General features: G+C 44.2%; 1 non-coding gene across 1 annotated transcript; it reads right to left on the bottom strand.

Annotated features, from left to right (window-relative positions):
- Positions 1-18,131: 18,131 nt before the first annotated feature.
- TRNAN-GUU lies at positions 18,132-18,205 on the bottom strand. The gene has a single exon. It is a non-coding gene; the product is annotated as a tRNA-Asn (tRNA).
- Between the last annotated feature and the right edge of the window lie 252 nt (positions 18,206-18,457).

Genomic DNA, 18,457 nt, shown 5'->3' with positions numbered 1-18,457 from the left:
TGGATTTGGAACGAACCTTTTATATTCCTAGTTTTTCTAGGAATTTAATTTCAGTTTCTAAACTTGTACCTTGTGGATACTCTTTCAACTTTTATGGTAGTTCTTTTAATTTAATTGAGAATTCGTCTATTGTTGGAAATGGTACTTTGGTTGATGGTTTGTTTAAAATTCATTTAAATGATGTTGTTCCTTATAGTCTTATGACTTCACATCCCAGTACTAGTATGAAACGTACTGTTATGTATGAAAACTCTTCTTTTTGTGGCATAGGAGATTAGGACACATCTCCATTGATAGGATTAAAAGGTTGGTAAATGCTGGAGTTCTTGAAACTCTTGACTTTACTGACTTTGATACTTGTGTAGACTGCATTAAGGGAAAGCAGACTAATAAATCCAAGAAGGGTGGCAGGAAGAGTTCTGAACTTTTAGAGATCATACACACAGATATTTGTTGCCTTGACATGAGCTCTAGTGGTCAGAAATATTCCATCATCTTTATTGATGATCACTCACGATATATGTATCTCTATTTACTTTATCACAAGGATGAAGCGTTGGATGCTTTCAAAATATATAAAGCAGAAGTAGAGAAACAATGTGGAAAACAAATTAAGATCGTGAGATCTGATAGAGGTGGTGAATATTATGGTAGATACACTGGTACCTGACAAGCATTTGGTCCATTTGCTAAATTTCTTCAAAAGCAAGGTATTATGACTCAATACACCTTGCCTAGCACACCATCTCAAAATAAAGTAGTAGAATGGAGAAATAAAACATTAATGGATATGATACGAAGTATGCTGAGTAACCCCAAACTTCCTCATTCTTTGTGGATTGAAGCTCTCAAAACTGTAGCGTATATATTAAACCGAGTACAACTAAGGCGGTTCCCAAAACGCCATTCGAGTTATGGAAAGGTTGGAAACCAAATTTAAGTCATTTACGCATCTGGGGTTGCCCAGTTGAAGTTAGAGTATATAATCCACAAGAACAGAAGTTAGATCCTAGGACTATTAGTGTATATTTTATTGGATATGCGGAAAAATCCAAAGGATATAAGTTTTGTTGTCGAACCATTCCAATATAATTGTTGAATCAAGAAATGCTAAATTTCTTGAAAATGATGTGGTCAGTGGGAGTGATCAAATCAGAGAATTAGTCCTTGAGAAAATTGATGTTTCAGATAATACTCCTACATCAAGTAAAAGATTGGTTGTTCATCCAAACAGGGTGAACAATGAGGAACCACTCAGTCAAAGTCCACATTCTAATGAGATTATTTTAGAAGATCATTTTGAACAACCTCCGCTACAGGAGGAACAACCGGTTGTGCAACAGTCTTAACAAGAGATTGTTGATACAACATTAAGGAGATCTACTAGAACAAAGAAATTAGCAATTCCTACTAATTATGAAGTGTATATGCAAGAGTTTGACTATGACATAGGTATTGAGGATGATCTAGACATGTTTTTATAAGCTATGGACAATAGTAAATCTGAGTTATGGTATAATTCCATGATGGACGAGATGAATTCTATGGCGAATAATAAAGTTTGGAACCTTGTTGAGTTGTCTACTGGAAAGAAACCTATTGGTTGTAAAGGGGTATTTAAAACCAAAAGGGATTCATTAGGCAACGTTGAGAGATACAAGGCTAGGCTTGCTGCTAAGGGGTTCACACAAAAGGAAGCGATAGATTATAAAGAAACATTTTCTCCAGTTTCTAAAAAGGATTCCTTTCGTGTCATAATGGCATTAGTTGCCCATTTCGATTTAGATTTACATCAAATGAATGTGAAAACAGTTTTCCTTAATGGAGATTTGGAGGAAGAGGTTTATATGAAACAACCTGATGGGTTCATTTCAAGTGATGGTGAGCATTTGTTTTGCAAGCTTAAGAAGTCCATTTATGGACTTAAACAAGCCTCCTAACAATGGTATTTAAGATTTCACACTGTTATCTCTTCATTTGGTTTTGTAGAGAATGTCATTGATCAGTGTATTTACTAGGGGTGTTCAAAAGAACCGGTTGGAACAGAAACCGCCGGGTACCCTGAGTTTGGTTCCGGTTCCTACCTAGAACTAGTCATCCATGGGTAGGTTCTAATTCCAAATTTTTTGAACCGAAACCAGGAACCGAGACTAATATAAAATAAAATTAAAGATTATGGGGGTTAATAAAAACTTTTGTAGAAAAAGTAATGTGAATACATTTATATTTATATTTCATAACATTTAAAGTAAGTTGGTTTGACTTTTGAGAATCCACCTTTACAAAGTAATGGAGTTTGTAATTTTGAATTTTGAATTTGTAATTTTATTTTTGTTAACAAGTGCCAACTAGGGGGTATTTGTAAGTTTTTAAGGGTTTTTTTGCCATTTTAAAAACTTTTGGGGGGTCACGAATTTTACAGGGTACCCAGAATCGAAACCAGAACCGTTGTTACAGGTTCTGGTTCTGGGTACCTTCTGGTTCCAAATTTCAAGGAACCATCGGTTCCAGTTCTGATTCTGGTTCCTTCAAAAAGTGCAGAATACCCGGAACCGAACATGCCTAGTATTTACCACAAGGAGTAAAATCATCTTTCTTGTGTTATATGTAGATGATATTCTACTTGCAACCAATGATTTGGGTTTGCTGCATGAGGTGAAACAATTTCTCTCTCAACATTTTAGTATGAAGGATATGGGTGAGGCGTCTTATGTCATTGGCATTAAGATTCATAAGGATAGGTCTCAACATGTTTTGGGACTATCTCAGGAAGCATGTATTAATAAAATTCTTGAGAGATTTAGGATGAAGGATTGTTCACCTAGTGTTGCACCCATTGTTAAGGGTGACAGGTTCAATCTGAACCAATGTCCTACACTTGAGATTGAAAAGGAACAAATGAAAACTATTCCTTATGCTTCAACTGTTGGAAGCCTAATGTATGCTCAAGTCTGTACTAGACCTGACATTGCTTTTGTCGTCAGCATGCAGGAAGATATCAAAGTAATCTAGGTTTGGATCATTGGAGAGCTGCAAAGAAGGTCATGAGGTATCTTCAAGGAACTTAAGGTTTCATGCTTACTTATAGACGGTCTGACATTTTAGAAGTTTTCGGATATTCAGACTCAGACTTCGTTGGTTGTGTTGATTCTCGAAAATCAACATTCGGATATGTTTTTATGCTCGCCAGAGGTGCTATATCTTGGAGAAGTGCCAAACAATCTTTGGTTGCCACTTCTACCATGGAAGCTGAGTTTGTTTCCTATTTTGAGGCCACTACACAGGGTATTTGGTTGAGAAGTTTCATTTATGGGCTTGGAGTTGTTGAGGCTATCTTTAGGCCAATAAGGTTGTATTGTGACAATTCAGTTGTTGTATTCTTTGCTAAGAATAATAAGAGTGGAAGTTGAAGTAAACACATCGACATTAAGTACTTAGCAATAAGGGAGCACATTAAAGCCAATAAGTGCTTATTGAACACATACATACCGAGCAGATGATTGTTGATCCTCTAACAAAAGGCATGCCACCAAAGACATTCAAGGATAATGTAGTTCAAATGGGACTACGTCCCACTTTGTCACTATGAGAGGTAATACTTTCATTCTCTGAAACTTTGTAATTTAGTTTGTTTTCTCTTTTAAGTTGTATACATTTTGGTTGGAGACAAACAAATATTCTGGAGGACCTGGAACAAACATTTGAGGTTTGTTCATAAAGTAATATTCCACATTTAAGCATTTATTTAGAAAGAGAAAAATTGCATAGTAATACATGGAAGGTAATACTTGTTTAAAAAGGACTTACCTCTATGATTCATGTAATTTTTATTTTTCTGATTAAACATACAGAATATACATCTCCTATGTTATGGATTATATCATAAAAGTTTGGACCAAGTCAGAGAATGTTAGACTTTTAATTATATTATGGTCCTACACTTTTAATATAATTAGTTACCTATTCACTTTATATTAAAAGTGTAGGACCATAATATAATTATATGGTCCTACACTTTTAATATAAAGTGAATAGGTAACTGCTGATGTGGATTATAATAAAAGTTACATATGGTTGTGTCTCTTGAGTAGTTGTCTTTGATGTAAAGACAACTGCATTTATAAAGGAGATTTTACAAGTCCCAATTTGATACAATTTTTCATTTGATTCCCAAAAATATTGCTCTAAAAATTGCAGTCAGTGGAAGACTCTGTATTCTGAAGTGACAGAAGCAAGAAGATTAAACAACAATTGCTATGGTTGGAGGTTTGTAAATTACTTCCGCAAATATTTCATGAGTATTTAAGATGTTTATAATTGATTATATTATGAACTTTTATATGAATATTGGAATAGAAATGTTTTTACAAATTAGACATGTAAATTTGCTCGAGTTTGATATGTCTAGTTGATTGTTTATGGAGTTCTTGATCCTTATTTTCTTTCCCCTTTAGGTGCAATGAAAAATTATCAAGATCATTTAAGGTAGTTCATTTATTATGTTTCTTAATTATCATTTCTTTTTTTTTTTTCTTAAATTACTTTTAATCATGCCTTTATCTTGAACCAATAGAAGTCCGGCAGCAGCTAGGTACGTGAAGTGCACAAAGAGATTCAACATCACCACCAACTAGACGTCTCGACAACTTGGTTAAAGTACTGGTATACAAATTTGAGGGTATTATCAACATCAAATAAAGAACTGTGATTTTCTAATCCAGAAGAAAGCCATTAAAAGTTGGGTAAAGCCATGTACATTTGCAACTACACAGGAGTACAGAACCTTTGTCCTCGTTGTGTAAACTTTAATTGGCTTAAAAATGCCCTGCTGTCTATCCTTTTTTATGTCTCAACATGTATAAAAGGTTGAGATCGAAACAGAGGAAATGCAAAGACATTTAATATAATTTTTAGGTAAGGATGTTATATGCTAGACAACAAATTTATATTTATCCCTTCATTTAATGTATCCTTCTTCTGGGGAATACAAATATAATAGCTCCTTATAGTACTTCTCAAGATAGCATCATTCAGCAGGAGAACACTAAATCTTTTTTACCCATGTTTGAGACTGTTAAGACTTTTCAAGGGACATATCTTTCTTGTTTCTCAAGGTTGAATATTATTGAAGAGGAAATAGGGTTTTTTTTAGGCTCGCTAAGCAACAAATAATTTAACAAAAAGCCTGACTCATCCATACGTGTTTTTCGTCACTGTTAGGGCCAAAAATCGTCCTTGGCCCAAATAGGAAAACAGGACCACTAGTGAAGAAAAGACCAGGCCCAGTCCTAAAGAGGCCCAAACCATATCAGTCCCATTTGATACGACACACGGCCGACCCAAACCCTCTAGGCACGAGCCTCCCAGTTCCAATTTACTTCATGGGCCTATAGGCAAGTTCCGAGCCCACGGCCCACTGGTCACATTCCAGTTCCTGATCAGTCTCCTACTCGAAGTCATTTTCCTGTTCAGAACACTTCCTTATTCGAAGTTACTTTCCTGATCAGAATCACCTTCCTATCTGGACACCGATAAGACAGCATACCACGGCCCTAATTCTTCTAGGGTTTGCACCAGAGTCACATTAGGACTCCTACTCCTACCAAGATTGGGAGACCAGACAGTCACTATATAAACAGAGGCCAGCCCTCTCACAAAGGACACACTACATTACACCTTCACATCCGAAGCTCCCACTTGAGAGCTTTACATCACTGACATAGTCACAGTCTCCGACTAGACTTCTCGTAACCTCTTTACTCCGTAGCCCTCACTAAATTAGCCTCTTTCAGCCTTGCTGACTTGAGCGTTTGAGTGCCTAGGACAAACACCACCCTGGTGTTTCTCGTTCGCTTCACGCGTTTGTTTTTCTACATGTGCAAGTACAACGGATCGCTAGTGGCCTCAACCTCAAGGGATCAGACCCCCTTTCTGTACAGGTAGATTTTTATGTCTACAGTTTGGCGCCCACTGTGGGGCCTCTAGCAATCATTTGGCTCGATGAACCCTGCTGCATAGAGGAACTTTCCATGGCTGACAACTCCGATAACGCTAATCCCAGCCTTGAGGCCAAACTGGAAGCTCTAACTGCTCTCATGCAATAGAACTTGGACAAGGTGGCTGCATTGGAAGCTGAGAACAATGCGATCCGGACGAAAAACACGTCCATCAGATCAGAAAACCAATCCCTCAAGGAGAAGGTGAGTCAATTCTATGACCTAGAGTTCCTGCCCGACCAAGCACCCACCAATCGGTTTCGCACCCCTGTTCCGTCCATGCAACCTCTCCTTACGCTGGAGCCCCAACCCTCAGCCTCTGGCAAAAGGCCGTGTCCCTTAAACCCATCTGCAGTCGACGATTTTGTCCTAATTCATGGAGATAAAGATATGCCTGTAGAACATCATTCAGCCGATTCATCTCAGCATCAAGACCAAGACGATCTGGTGGCAGAAAGCCCTCATCCACAAGACTAGCTCAATCTAGCCATCCCAACACATATTCCATTCGGCTCGGCTCATCCTCGCATGATGAACGGCCAAACTAAACCAGCAGCACCTGAGCCCATCCATCCTGACCAACCGAATGACTATCAGAGGACTCCCCTGACCATCCATGTAGGGCGAAACACCAGAACAATTACCATGGGAGTCATCCAACTGGAAGGAATGACCGAAGATCTATGCTATCAGGGAACGCACGAAAGGACTCGTCAGACTATCCCAAGAGGGGTGACCCAATGGAGTGTACTAAAGTTAAATGCAAAGGCCGACCCGGTCATGCGAGATGACCTAGTGGCGTCCCCTTCTCCTATGGAATAGGTACTAGCCAAGAGATTGGCCGATATAGAAGCAGTGATGCGACGCATTCCAAGAATGCTGGTCCCAACCAAGAAGAGCAGGCCCCATTGTTACGCGGATTCACCCTTCGCGGACGAGATTGCCCTAGCCAACATGCCTCAGAAGTTCACTATCCCCAACATGAAAATGTATGATGGCACAACCGATTCGGACAATCACATAGCCTCGTACAAGTAGCGGATGTTCACCGTCTCAATATGCCGACCGCTTAGGAAAGCCTGCATGTGCAAAAGTTTTTGTTCGAGCTTATCCGACCCAGCACTACAATGGTACACGAACCTCCCGAATGGATCCATCAATTCATTCGCTCAACTCACCGACACGTTTGTGGAACAGTTTGCCAGCAGCAAGAAACTCAAAAAGCTGTCAGCCGACTTGTACAGAGTGTACCAGAGAAGGGGCGAGCCATTGAGATAGTATGTCAGTAGTTTAACAAAGAGAAGATTTCCATCCCAGCATGCAAACCTGAGACAGCCGTATATGCCTTCAGGAAGGGTCTCCTCCCGGACGGAGAGCTATACAAAGAACTTACAAAGCTGGGATGCACAACAATGGAAGACGCCCTGGCCCGGACAGTGATCCAAATAAGATGGGAAGAGGTGAGATAAACTGAACGGTTCACTCCAGATACGATTCAAGGCAGGATGACAGGAAACCAGAGCACAGGCCAGTGGAGCACCGCTACCAACCCCCAACACGCAATTTGAGCAGAGTTAGGAAACCGTATGATCATCAACCAATAACAACCGAGAGCAGATAGTTCGGATCGAACCGGTACAAAATACTGGAGTACAGCCTCAATGTCGAGCCAACCCAGGTGGTCGCGATTATGAAAGGAATGGGATCCACCGTTAAGTGGCGCGGCAAGCTCAATCCCGAGGCAAGGAGAGACAAGACCAAATGGTGTGAGTTCTACGGCGATCATAGGCACAACACCGTAGATTGCATTGTTTTATGACTAGAGGTCGCTGCACTTCTAAAGAGGGGACACCTCCGAGATCTGCTAATTGATAAGGGGAAGAACACCATTAGCCATAAGAGTTCAAAAGCACCATCACCACCTTCGCAAGAGCCTACACTGAAAGGTTTCTGTTTGCTCATCTCCGGAGGATCAGAGATCAGTAGGGTAAGTTACTCATCAGCCAAGCGATATGTCAGAGCCAACCGCCACCATGAAGTCCAGTCCATCCATCCGGCCTCACGATCACACACTCATTAGATAATTTAATTCAAAGATGACAAGCCGGTCACCCTGGTCACTCCTCATCATTATGCCCTAGTCATCTCCCTACAGGTCGCCAACATCCTAGTGAAAATAGTATTTGTAGATGGAGGCTCTTCGGGAAACATCTTATTCCTTGAAACAGTGAAGGCTATGGGACTGGAAGAGGCAAACATCAATAGGCGGCCGACACTGCTAGTTGGCTTCAGCTCTGAGCTGAAGTACACTGTCGGGGAGATCATCCTCCTTATCTACGCCAGACGGGTGAACAAACAGATCATTTTTCTGGTAATCGACTGCCTCTCGCCATACAACATCATCTTGGGCCGACCTTGGATCCACGACATGCGGGCAGTCTTATCTATCTTCCACCAGACGATCAGATTTCTAACCAAATAAGGGGTACGAGAGATCAAGGGTGACCCCAAAACTTCTAGAGATTGCTATAAGAATGCCTTCAAAGGCAAGGATAATTCTTCGTAGCAATTACAAATTCATCCAACCCCCACCAACCGAGCCAGACCAACCATCTATGAAAGAGTTGGATGAAGTACAGATACATCTGGACGATCCTGGCAGAAAGACACATATAGGGTCCCGCCTCAAGCCTGAGACCAGAGAAAAGCTGATAGAATTCCTCAAACAGAACCAAGATTGTTTCGCCTGGTCGCATGCCGACATAACCAGAATCAATCCGGAAGCAATGGTCCACCAGCTCAAGGTAGACCCAGATCATCCACCAGTGAAATAGAAGAGAAGAAAATTCGCACCAGAGCGTAACCGAATTGTCAACGAAGAGGTCGAGAAACTCCTGAGTAATGGTATAATCAAAGAAGTCCACTACCCTGAATGGCTAGCGAATGTCGTGGTTGTAAAGAACAAGAATGGGAAATAGAGAGTGTGCATCGACTTTACGGACGTGAACAAAGCCTGTCCCAAAGATTTCTTCCCGCTCCCACATATCAATATGATGGTCGATGCAACCGTAGGTCACGAGCTCCTTAGTTTCATGGACGCTTTCTCAGGGTACAACCAGATCTTGATACACCTGGACGACCAAGAGAAGACAGCCTTCATCACGGAAAGGGGAACCTATTGCTATAAGTTAATGCCATTTGGCCTGAAGAACGTCGGAGCCCACCTACCAGCGGCTAGTCAACAAAATGTTCACCGAATATCTAGGAGAAACCATGGAGGTATACATCGACGACATGCTCGTCAAGTCACTGATGGCCGAACAGCACCTCGACCACCTCAGTCAGACATTTGCCATCCTCAGGAAGTACAACATGAAGCTAAATCCAGCCAAGTGCTCATTCGGGGTCTCGTCAGGAAAGTTCTTGGGCTACATGGTGACTCAGAGAGGGATAGAAGCCAACCCCGACCAAATTAGAGCAATCCTTGATATACCGTTTCTAACTTGCGTGAAAGACGTCCAGCACCTCATAAGACACGTGGCCGCCTTAAGCCGCTTCATCTCCAGGTCGGCAGACAAGTGCCATCTCTTCTTCCATGTCCTCAAGAAGTCCAAGAAGTTCGAGTGGACTGCCCCCTGCGAAGAAGCCTTGCAACAGCTGAAAATGTACCTCATCTCCCCTCTGCTCCTATCCAAACCTGTGGACGGGGAGAAGCTCTACTCTTACCTAGCGGTCTTAGAGACAGCTATCTCAACAGTACTAGTTTGAGAAGAAGAAACGAAGCAATTACCGGTCTACTATATGAGTAAGTCGATCCTTGACACGGAAATTCGATACAGTCAGCTGGAAAAATTAGCCCTCACCCTCGTCCATGCATCCAGGAAGCTCAGGCCGTACTTTCAGTACCACTCAATAGTTGTACTTACCTCCTTCCCACTCAAGAAGATACTACACAAACCGAAACTATCAGGCCGACTCTTACAGTGGACAGTAGAGCTCAGTGAGTTTGACATATCATACTAGCCTCGCACCGCCGTCAAATCCCAGGCCTTGGCCGACTTCATTACTGACTTCACCCCGAATACCACCACCCAAGCAGAAAGTGAGTTATTATGCATGAATGGTGGATCACCATCCAAGTGGACCCTCTTAGTGGATGGCTCGAGTAACATGAATGGAAACGGACTAGGAGTGGTACTGGTCACGCTAGAAGGAGACATAATTCAGTGGGCAATACGGTGTGGGTTCAAGTGCACGAACAACAAAGCCGAATATGAGGCTCTTATAGCTGGGCTTTCCTTAGCCAAAGAAGTTGGAGCAAAAAGACTAGAAGTGAAGTCTGACTCCTAGCTCGTGGTCAATCAACTACAAGGCACGTATCAAGCACGCGACTCGAAGATGACATCCTACTTGAGCATGGTCAAGGAGCTGCAGGCATAATTCGATGAGTTTTCCATCGTCCAAGTCCCTAGAGTGGAGAACTCCCACGCTGATGCTCTTGCCAATCTTGGCTCAGCCCTCAAATGCTTTTCCCCCTCGTCCATCCCTCTACTATTCATGCAGTGGCCAGCCAACTGGGACGGACAACCAAACAAGCCGCTTGAGGAAGCCATGGGAGTTGAACTAGCCAAATGCTGGATGACTCCAATAGTGAAATACTTGGAGCGTGATGAACTCTCTACTGACAAGAATGAGACACGACGGCTAAAAGAAAGAGCAGCCAGATTCACCATACATGAGGGCCAACTCCTTAGAAAATCGTTCTCGGGCCCCTACCTCAAGTGCACAAGCCCAGGAGAGGCCCAACGTGTCCTTGCTGGCGAATGTGGAAACCATGCTGGGGGACGCAGCCTTGCACACCGAGTGATCACTACTAGATATTACTGGCCAACTATGCGCACCGATTCGGCTGTTTATGTGAAGAAGTGTGACAGTTGTCAGAGGTTCGCTCATGTCTCACACCTCCCACCAGAGCGACTACATTCCATCCTCACACCCTGGCCCTTTATGAAGTGGGGAATGGACATCATGGGAAAACTACCTACTGCACCTGGACAGCGAGTCTTCATGTTAGCTGTGACATACTACTTTACGAAGTGGATTGAAGCCGAAGCCTTCGCACAAGTCAGAGACCGAGAGGTAAAAGCCTTCATCTAGAAGAATGTCATCTACAGGTTCGGGATACCAAATGAGATCGTCACCGACAATGGATCCCAGTTCATCAGCTCAGGCTTCAGGGATTTCTGCGATATGTGGAAGATAAAGTTGAGCTTCTCAACCCCCCGCAACCCCCAGTCTAACGGCCAGGCGGAGTCGTCAAACAAGACCATCATTCAGACACTAAAGAAGTGGTTACATAAAGCCAAGGGTGCATGGGCAGATGAGCTACCCGAAGTCCTCTGGTCATACCAAACCACGACTCGCTCGTCAACGGGCGAGACCCCATTCTCCCTCGCTTACGGTTCTGAAGCAATCATCCCAGTCAAAGTATCAGTCCCGTCCGCCAGGCTCTAATAGGCAAACGAGGAGTCAAACGAGCAGAACATTTGCCAGAATCTAGACACCATCGACAAGTTGCGCGAACGGGCGAGCATCCGTAATGCAATCTATCAGCAAAAGGCCGCCTAACATTACAACCACAACGTAAGGATCCGAACTTTCAAGATAGGCAACTGGGTCCTCCGAAAAGTCTTTTAAAACACCAAGGAAATCAACTCGAGCAAACTCGGCCCCACTTGGGAAGGCCCCTACAAGATAACCAAAGAAGCAGGGAAGGGTGCTTACAAACTCCAGACTCCTGAGGGTAAAGATATCAGTAACAGTTGGAATGTCATTCACCTCAAACGCTACTACTTCTAGGTGCACTTTATCTTTTTTCTGTTTTTTATTTTTTATTTTAAAAAGGATGAGTGGGCCTATCCACCACCTCTTAGACAGTCGACCTCATGGCCAAATATTAATGAACTATTATTCAGAAATCTTTCATCTCGAAATCGACTATGGTCGATCATTTATTGTTAAACACCTTCAGATCGGCCATGCCCGATTCACGAAATTGCATCTCTGAATTGACCCCGATCGATCGATTATTTACACCTTCAAATCGGCCCTGTCCGATCAATAATTTCGCACCTTCAAATCGACCAAGCTCGGGTCAGGAAAACACCTTCGAATCGACCTCGTTCGGTTCACGAATACACCTTCAAATCGACCCAGCTCGGTTCAACACCTTTGAATCGACCTCGTTCGATTCACAAATACACCTTCGAATCGACCTAGCTCGGCTCAACACCTCCGAATCGACCCATTCGGTTCACGAGAACTCCTTTGGATTGACCCTGCTCAATCCATGGAATCACCCCTCAGATCGACCTTGCTCGATCCACGTTATCACACCTTCAGATCGGCCCTGCCCGATCCACGAAGAGACCATCAAATCGGTTCAGCCTGACCTACAACTCGCACCTTCGAGTCAGACCCGACTGACCCAAGAACTCGCACCTCCGGGTTGACTTTACCCAACCCAAGGCACTTCATACTTGGTTGGCCAGACCGAATGAATGGTTCTTACACTAGCAATACGCAAAGCACCAAACTAGTCCAACACAGGGCTTACATGCCTTAGCCGCTGGGCCACACTAAAAACAACAAACACAACTTGGTGCATCTACAAGTAAAGAAACAATGAACAACTCATTCATCCATGAAGAAAGCATCAAAAGCTAGAACAACTTAATACAATATAGATAGCCCCAAACGGCTCAATTCAAAACACAAAAGAATGGCACACGCCAATAAAAAAGGGCATCGCAGGCCCCAAAATACAAGGAAAAAACTAGACTAACTGTCCTCAGTACGAGTCACCTCCTTCATCTCTGACTCAACCATAATGTCTGCACCGCCAACACCAATCCGAGCGGCCCGGTCACTCACATCCCCAACATCCGATGACCCTGGCCGACTAACAAGGTTAGGCATCTGTCCTTCGTCTTGCAAACCCGGATGACCAGCTCCCTCTTCTAGCAACTCCCACATGAGCTGGATGTCTTTGTTCGAATCCCAGTGGGAAGTCTTCCCTTCCTTGAACTCAAGCATGAGTTCACCGCGGGCTTTGATAATAGTGTCATCGGCAATGGAAATACACTGCTCCCTCAGACTCTCAATCTCTGTGGTCTTCTCGGCCAATTCATGCCTCAGCCGCTCCAACTCTCGCTCGCTATCCTTTAGACACTGCTAAAACTCCTGTTCGGCCTTTCAGGCCACCGCCTCCTTTTGGCGCAGGCTGGTGTTGACTTTGGATACATCCTGTATCTGTTTCTCTTGCGCCACGATAGACTTCCTCAGATGAAGACTGCTAGTGAGTACCTGCACAACAAAACATTGCCATCAAAACGATATTCAGGAACAAAATCAGCAAATACTACTGTCATACCTGGACGGCTTGGGCTACCCCTCAATCAGCCGCAGCGACTACACCCATCTGGTTAAGACGCGCTTCGTCCGTCAGGAACAAAAATGAGTCGGCCAGCTTACTCATGGTAGTCGCATCAGAGTAAGTCGATGCATTAGTCGGAATCATGATGGTAATTGTCCCGGCCTCCTCATCCATAACTGCGATCTGGGACGACCTGGCTCCAGCTGCAAGCTACTAACTCGGTGGCTGCTGACTCAACGGTGTCGCTAACACATCATCTGCCCTCCTGTCCTCCCTGGCTAAGGACTCCCTCCTCTTCTTCTCTCGGCGCCGGGTGATAGATTCACTCGCATTCGGGACAGTCAACTTCTTCATCAACGATTCTGCAAGTGCAAATTCTCCAACTGTTAGTGGGTTCAGCCCGGACTCACCAAAAATGATATGGTTGCAGTATCGACTCAGAAGCACATCCCAAGTCTGCTTCAGCGAAGGGAAGGGAGTACCTTTTTGTATTGCCTCTACTCCGGCCCAAAGAATGCTGGTCCTCAGGTTGGACTCTGCTAGCACTACAAGCCAATCTCTTTGCTCTAATGGGATGGCTAACACTCTCTGGGTAGCTACGTCCAAGCCGTCCTCGCTCTGCCCAGCACGATTGAACTCAAGCTCTGCAAACAAAAAACACAATTAAGATTTAGTAATCAAAGTACGAAAGAAACAACTAAGTCCTCGCCAGCCGATCGGAATCTCGCCCTGACCTCTCTCTCCAAAAACAACCTACCTCCTCAGGTAAAAGTATCGGTCCTTCCAATTCTTATCATTGGACCGTAGGTCGGTCACCAAGTGAGACCGATCATGCCTCAAGTTCAATAGATACCAACCCTTCTCTTTATCGTTCTCCTTCAAGAAGTACGAGTACAGCAGCTCGTGCAGCCCGAACCTCACTTGGTTCCGAATACAAAGGTCTTCTAAAGCCATTAGCAATCTCCAAGCATTCGGCATAAGCTGAGACGGGGCAATCATGAAGTGGTTCAATACCTCCCACACGAGGCAAGGGACGGGTAGCCTCAACCCATCGTGAAACCACTTCTCATAAACACTGATCCAGCCCTTTGCCTCCTAGTCAACCCGCTCGTACGATCGCGGCATCCAGATGTCAACCGAACTTGGAATGTGATACAAGGTCCGAATGCACCACACATCACTATCTTTCAACACGGGCGGATAATCTCTAGTCAAAATCCCGCTGCCCTGTTGGCTCGGCTCATCCCTATAGCCACTACTGGAAGAGGATGGACTACCAACACTTTCGAAGTCTTCCCTACTTCCCCCATGCCTACCCGAACCACTCGGACCGGGAGTACTTGTACCTAGGGCTGCTACACTAACTCTAGTCGACACCCCAATCGAGACGCCCTCTTCGGGCATCATCACTATGGTAGGGGCACGCTCATACTCATCCCCAGCATCCACCACAATTTGACTCGAACTTGCTGATTCAGTGTCTGACATATCAGCTCGATCGTCCGTCCCTACCGACTAGTTCCTAGATTTGGAATTCTCAACTGTCAAAGAACCACTCGCCCTAAGTACCAACCCAACTATCGATCGCCCTAAGTACCAACCCAGCTATTGATCGGCCTTCAACACTATTTGACTCACCTGAAAACCAGTCTCCTAAACCTCGGTCAACCCTCCATGTCGACAGATCCAAGAACTGTCAGATAGTCGCTCGCCCCATCTAACCGACCGACTGAACCTCGTCCTTCGAGTCTAAAAACATCAAGAAACCTTCCACCCCGAGCTACCAACCAGAACACCCGGCTATCACTCGACCTATAGTACCAGTCGACCTGTTTACCAGATCCTAAACCCTGGTCGACTCCTGCTATCGACCGACCCGATCCCAGATTCAATGTAGACCTCCTCCGCTAGCCCCAAGTGACCAACCCACTCAACCTTGTGGGTCTGCTCGACCTTACTCACTGACCAACTCAAAACCACCCGCTCGGTCTAGACAACCGATCGCCCTTCCACTACGCACGCCCTCTTCACTCGGATGGACCAGACGACCTACCTCCCCCACGACTTCCCAAACTATCGCCCTATTTGGTCGGGCAGACCGACTGAATCAAGCAATACTATAACCCGACTTCTTTTTCCTCCTTTTTCCGTCCTAAATCCCCGAAAACACCCAAAAAACCAGAGAAAATCACTTGAAAATTATCAGAATCGAAGCCTACTTCACAAAACCAAAACCCCAACACCTCCAAACACCTCAAACCTAGTCAAAACGGCACGAACTTCAACCTATCTTCCAAAAACACAGCAAAATCTACCAAAATAGACACAAAGAAACGCAGAAACATCATGAAAATAAAATATTTACCGTGATAGGAGCCAAAGTCTGCCGTGATAAACTGCCATCGTTAAAAAGAAACTGAAAACGCAGAGGGAAAAATTTTTGGTTCTTCAGAAAAACAGAGAAAAAATGTAAATGGGAGACGAACGGCCTGCTATTTCGTTTTTCAAAGGGAAATCTGCCAGATGAAGACACATGGCGTCTCGCAATTGGCTGGTAGTCAAAGCAACTCTTCGTTTTCCCGCCTCGAAAACAATGGGTCGATCCCCACCGAACACGTGGCGAGCATCCATGGCACCTAGGAGATCGCGATGTCGTACGAGAGCCATACTCAATCGCCCTATCATACCGACCGAGCCAACACACTACTCCTGCATGGTCGACTAGCTTGGAACGACCCGGTCTGAACTCCCTATATTGAAAAGGTAGGAGGCCTCGCCCATTCATCCCTCTGTAGCGAATGAGTGGACAACCTATAATCAATGTGCCTCACCCCCTCGATCGCCCCAGCATCCCAACCGAGTGAAGCTTTTTAGCATACTTCTTAACTCGTTCGACCCGGCATGACGAGTGAATATCCCGTCTAAAACCACAACTCACCTTGCTAGTCGAACGGATGTACCGAACGACCACGTAAGCACCGAGGCCTAGTTCTTTGTCCCTTCGGCTTATCGCACCGATCAGGCACACCGCAATGATAGCATACTCTGGGTCAGGAGTGGATACCGAACGACGTCCAACCAAGAATCGCCTGCAACGGTCAGATCGTCCACGCCAATAATCGTCCACGCCAATAATCGTTCATCCATGAAGGAAGACCGAGCTCACCTCGAGCGCTACCTACTCTCTGACTTAAGAAACTCTTAACTCAGAGAGTGGGGAACAAACTGTTAGGGCCAAAAATAATCCTTGGCCCAAATAGGAAAACAGGACCACTAGTGAAGAAAAGACCGGGCCCAGTCTTAAAGAGGCCCAAACTAGATTAGTCCCATTTGATACGAGACACGGTCGACCCAAACCCTCTGGGCACGGGCCTCCCAGTTCCAGTTCACTTCATAGGCCTATAGGCAAGTTCCGAGCCCACGGCCCACTGGTCACATTCCAGTTCCTGATCAGTCTCCTACTCGAAGTCATTTTCTTGTTCAGAACACTTCTCTATTCGAAGTTACTTTCCTGATCAGAATCACCTTCCTATCCGGACACCGATAAGACAGCATACCACGGCCCTAATTCTTCTAGGGTTTGCACCAGAGTCACATTAGGACTCCTACTCCCACCAGGATTGGGAGACCAGACAGTCACTATATAAACAGAGGTCAGCCCTCTCACAAAGGACACACTACATTACACCTTCACATCCGAAGCTCCCACTTCAGAGCTTTACATCACTACCGTAGTCACAGTCTCCGACTAGACTTTCGGTAACCTCTTTACTCCCTAGCCCTCACTATACTAGCCTCTTTCAGCCTTACTGACTTGAGCGTCGGAGTGTCTACGGCAAACACCACCCTGGTGTTTCTCGTTCGCTTCACGCGTTTGTTTTTCTATGTGTGCAGGTACAGCGGATCGCTAGTGGTCTCAACCTCACGGGATCAGACCCCCTTTCCGTACAGGTAGATTTTGACGTCTACAGTCACTCTCTAGAATATATTCAGCGTATGATTTACTGATTAACAGAACAAAAAGTCTGATTGATCTATACTTGTTTTGGGAGCAGCCTGTAAATGTGTTTTGTATCCCAGTTGTTAAATGATCTGGTGTTTGTGTTTGTGTCTGATCCCGAGGCACCTTCCTTCAATTGTCAATAGTCTCAATAGTCCACCGAGGAATATGGGGCGTGCACAGGGTGGTCATGTGCCAGGAGCTCAAAGTTGACGCCGAGTACAAGAATCAATAGATGCCACATCTGTCAGGATAAATTTGTGCCCTGGAGCATCTGCATTGTCTATCTCAAATTCATGGCTTCATCAATAAAATTCCTCTTAACAAATTATATGAATTAAAAGTAAATGTGTGTTCGTTACAATTCCTGGTTATCCTCGTATGAAGTATGTGTTGCAGTGCTTTGTAGGTAAATAACAATATGAAAAGAAATATAATAGCTGAGTGAGTGAAAATTTTAAACTGAATTAAATGTAATGTTCGAATGCATAACGAGAAAATAACTGAAAAAGGAAAAAGTGGTGTTGTTTTCAAGCTAAATTATACAAAAAGGTTTTGTTATCAGCAGCAAGTCATTTAACATGAACAGATATAACATTCAAGAGCAGTCCCGATATCAAAAAGAAAATTCAATAGAAAGAGAGTGAAAAGGAAAGAGAGAGAAAATCGGTGACCCAAGATAAACATTAAAAAAAATAGTCGCTAGAAGGAGGGCTTGAACCTCCGACCTTGTGGTTAACAGCCACACGCTCTAACCAACTGAGCTATTCCAGCTTGACATAAGATGCACACTTAACTAATAAATATTGTATTATACGACTATCTGATTATATTTTCAGTACAGAACAGAAAGCTGCATCGTAAAATTCCGCGGAGCAGCATATTTCTCAATTCTCAGGCGGTATATTCCCTCAGAGATATTTCCTCGGGTCGCAGTAAGCACGGTTCACTGGATATCTTAATTACAATCACCCATAAAATTAGCATATATTCATAATCACTTGTGCCATCTAGTACAATCTGCAA

The sequence above is a fragment of the Pistacia vera genome, unplaced genomic scaffold (genome assembly GCF_008641045.1).
Source record: "Pistacia vera cultivar Batoury unplaced genomic scaffold, PisVer_v2 Contig320, whole genome shotgun sequence".
In the NCBI taxonomy this organism is placed as follows: domain Eukaryota; kingdom Viridiplantae; phylum Streptophyta; class Magnoliopsida; order Sapindales; family Anacardiaceae; genus Pistacia; species Pistacia vera.
The sequence above is the reverse complement of the archived record's forward strand: the minus strand, read 5'-3'. Positions and strand labels throughout refer to the sequence as shown.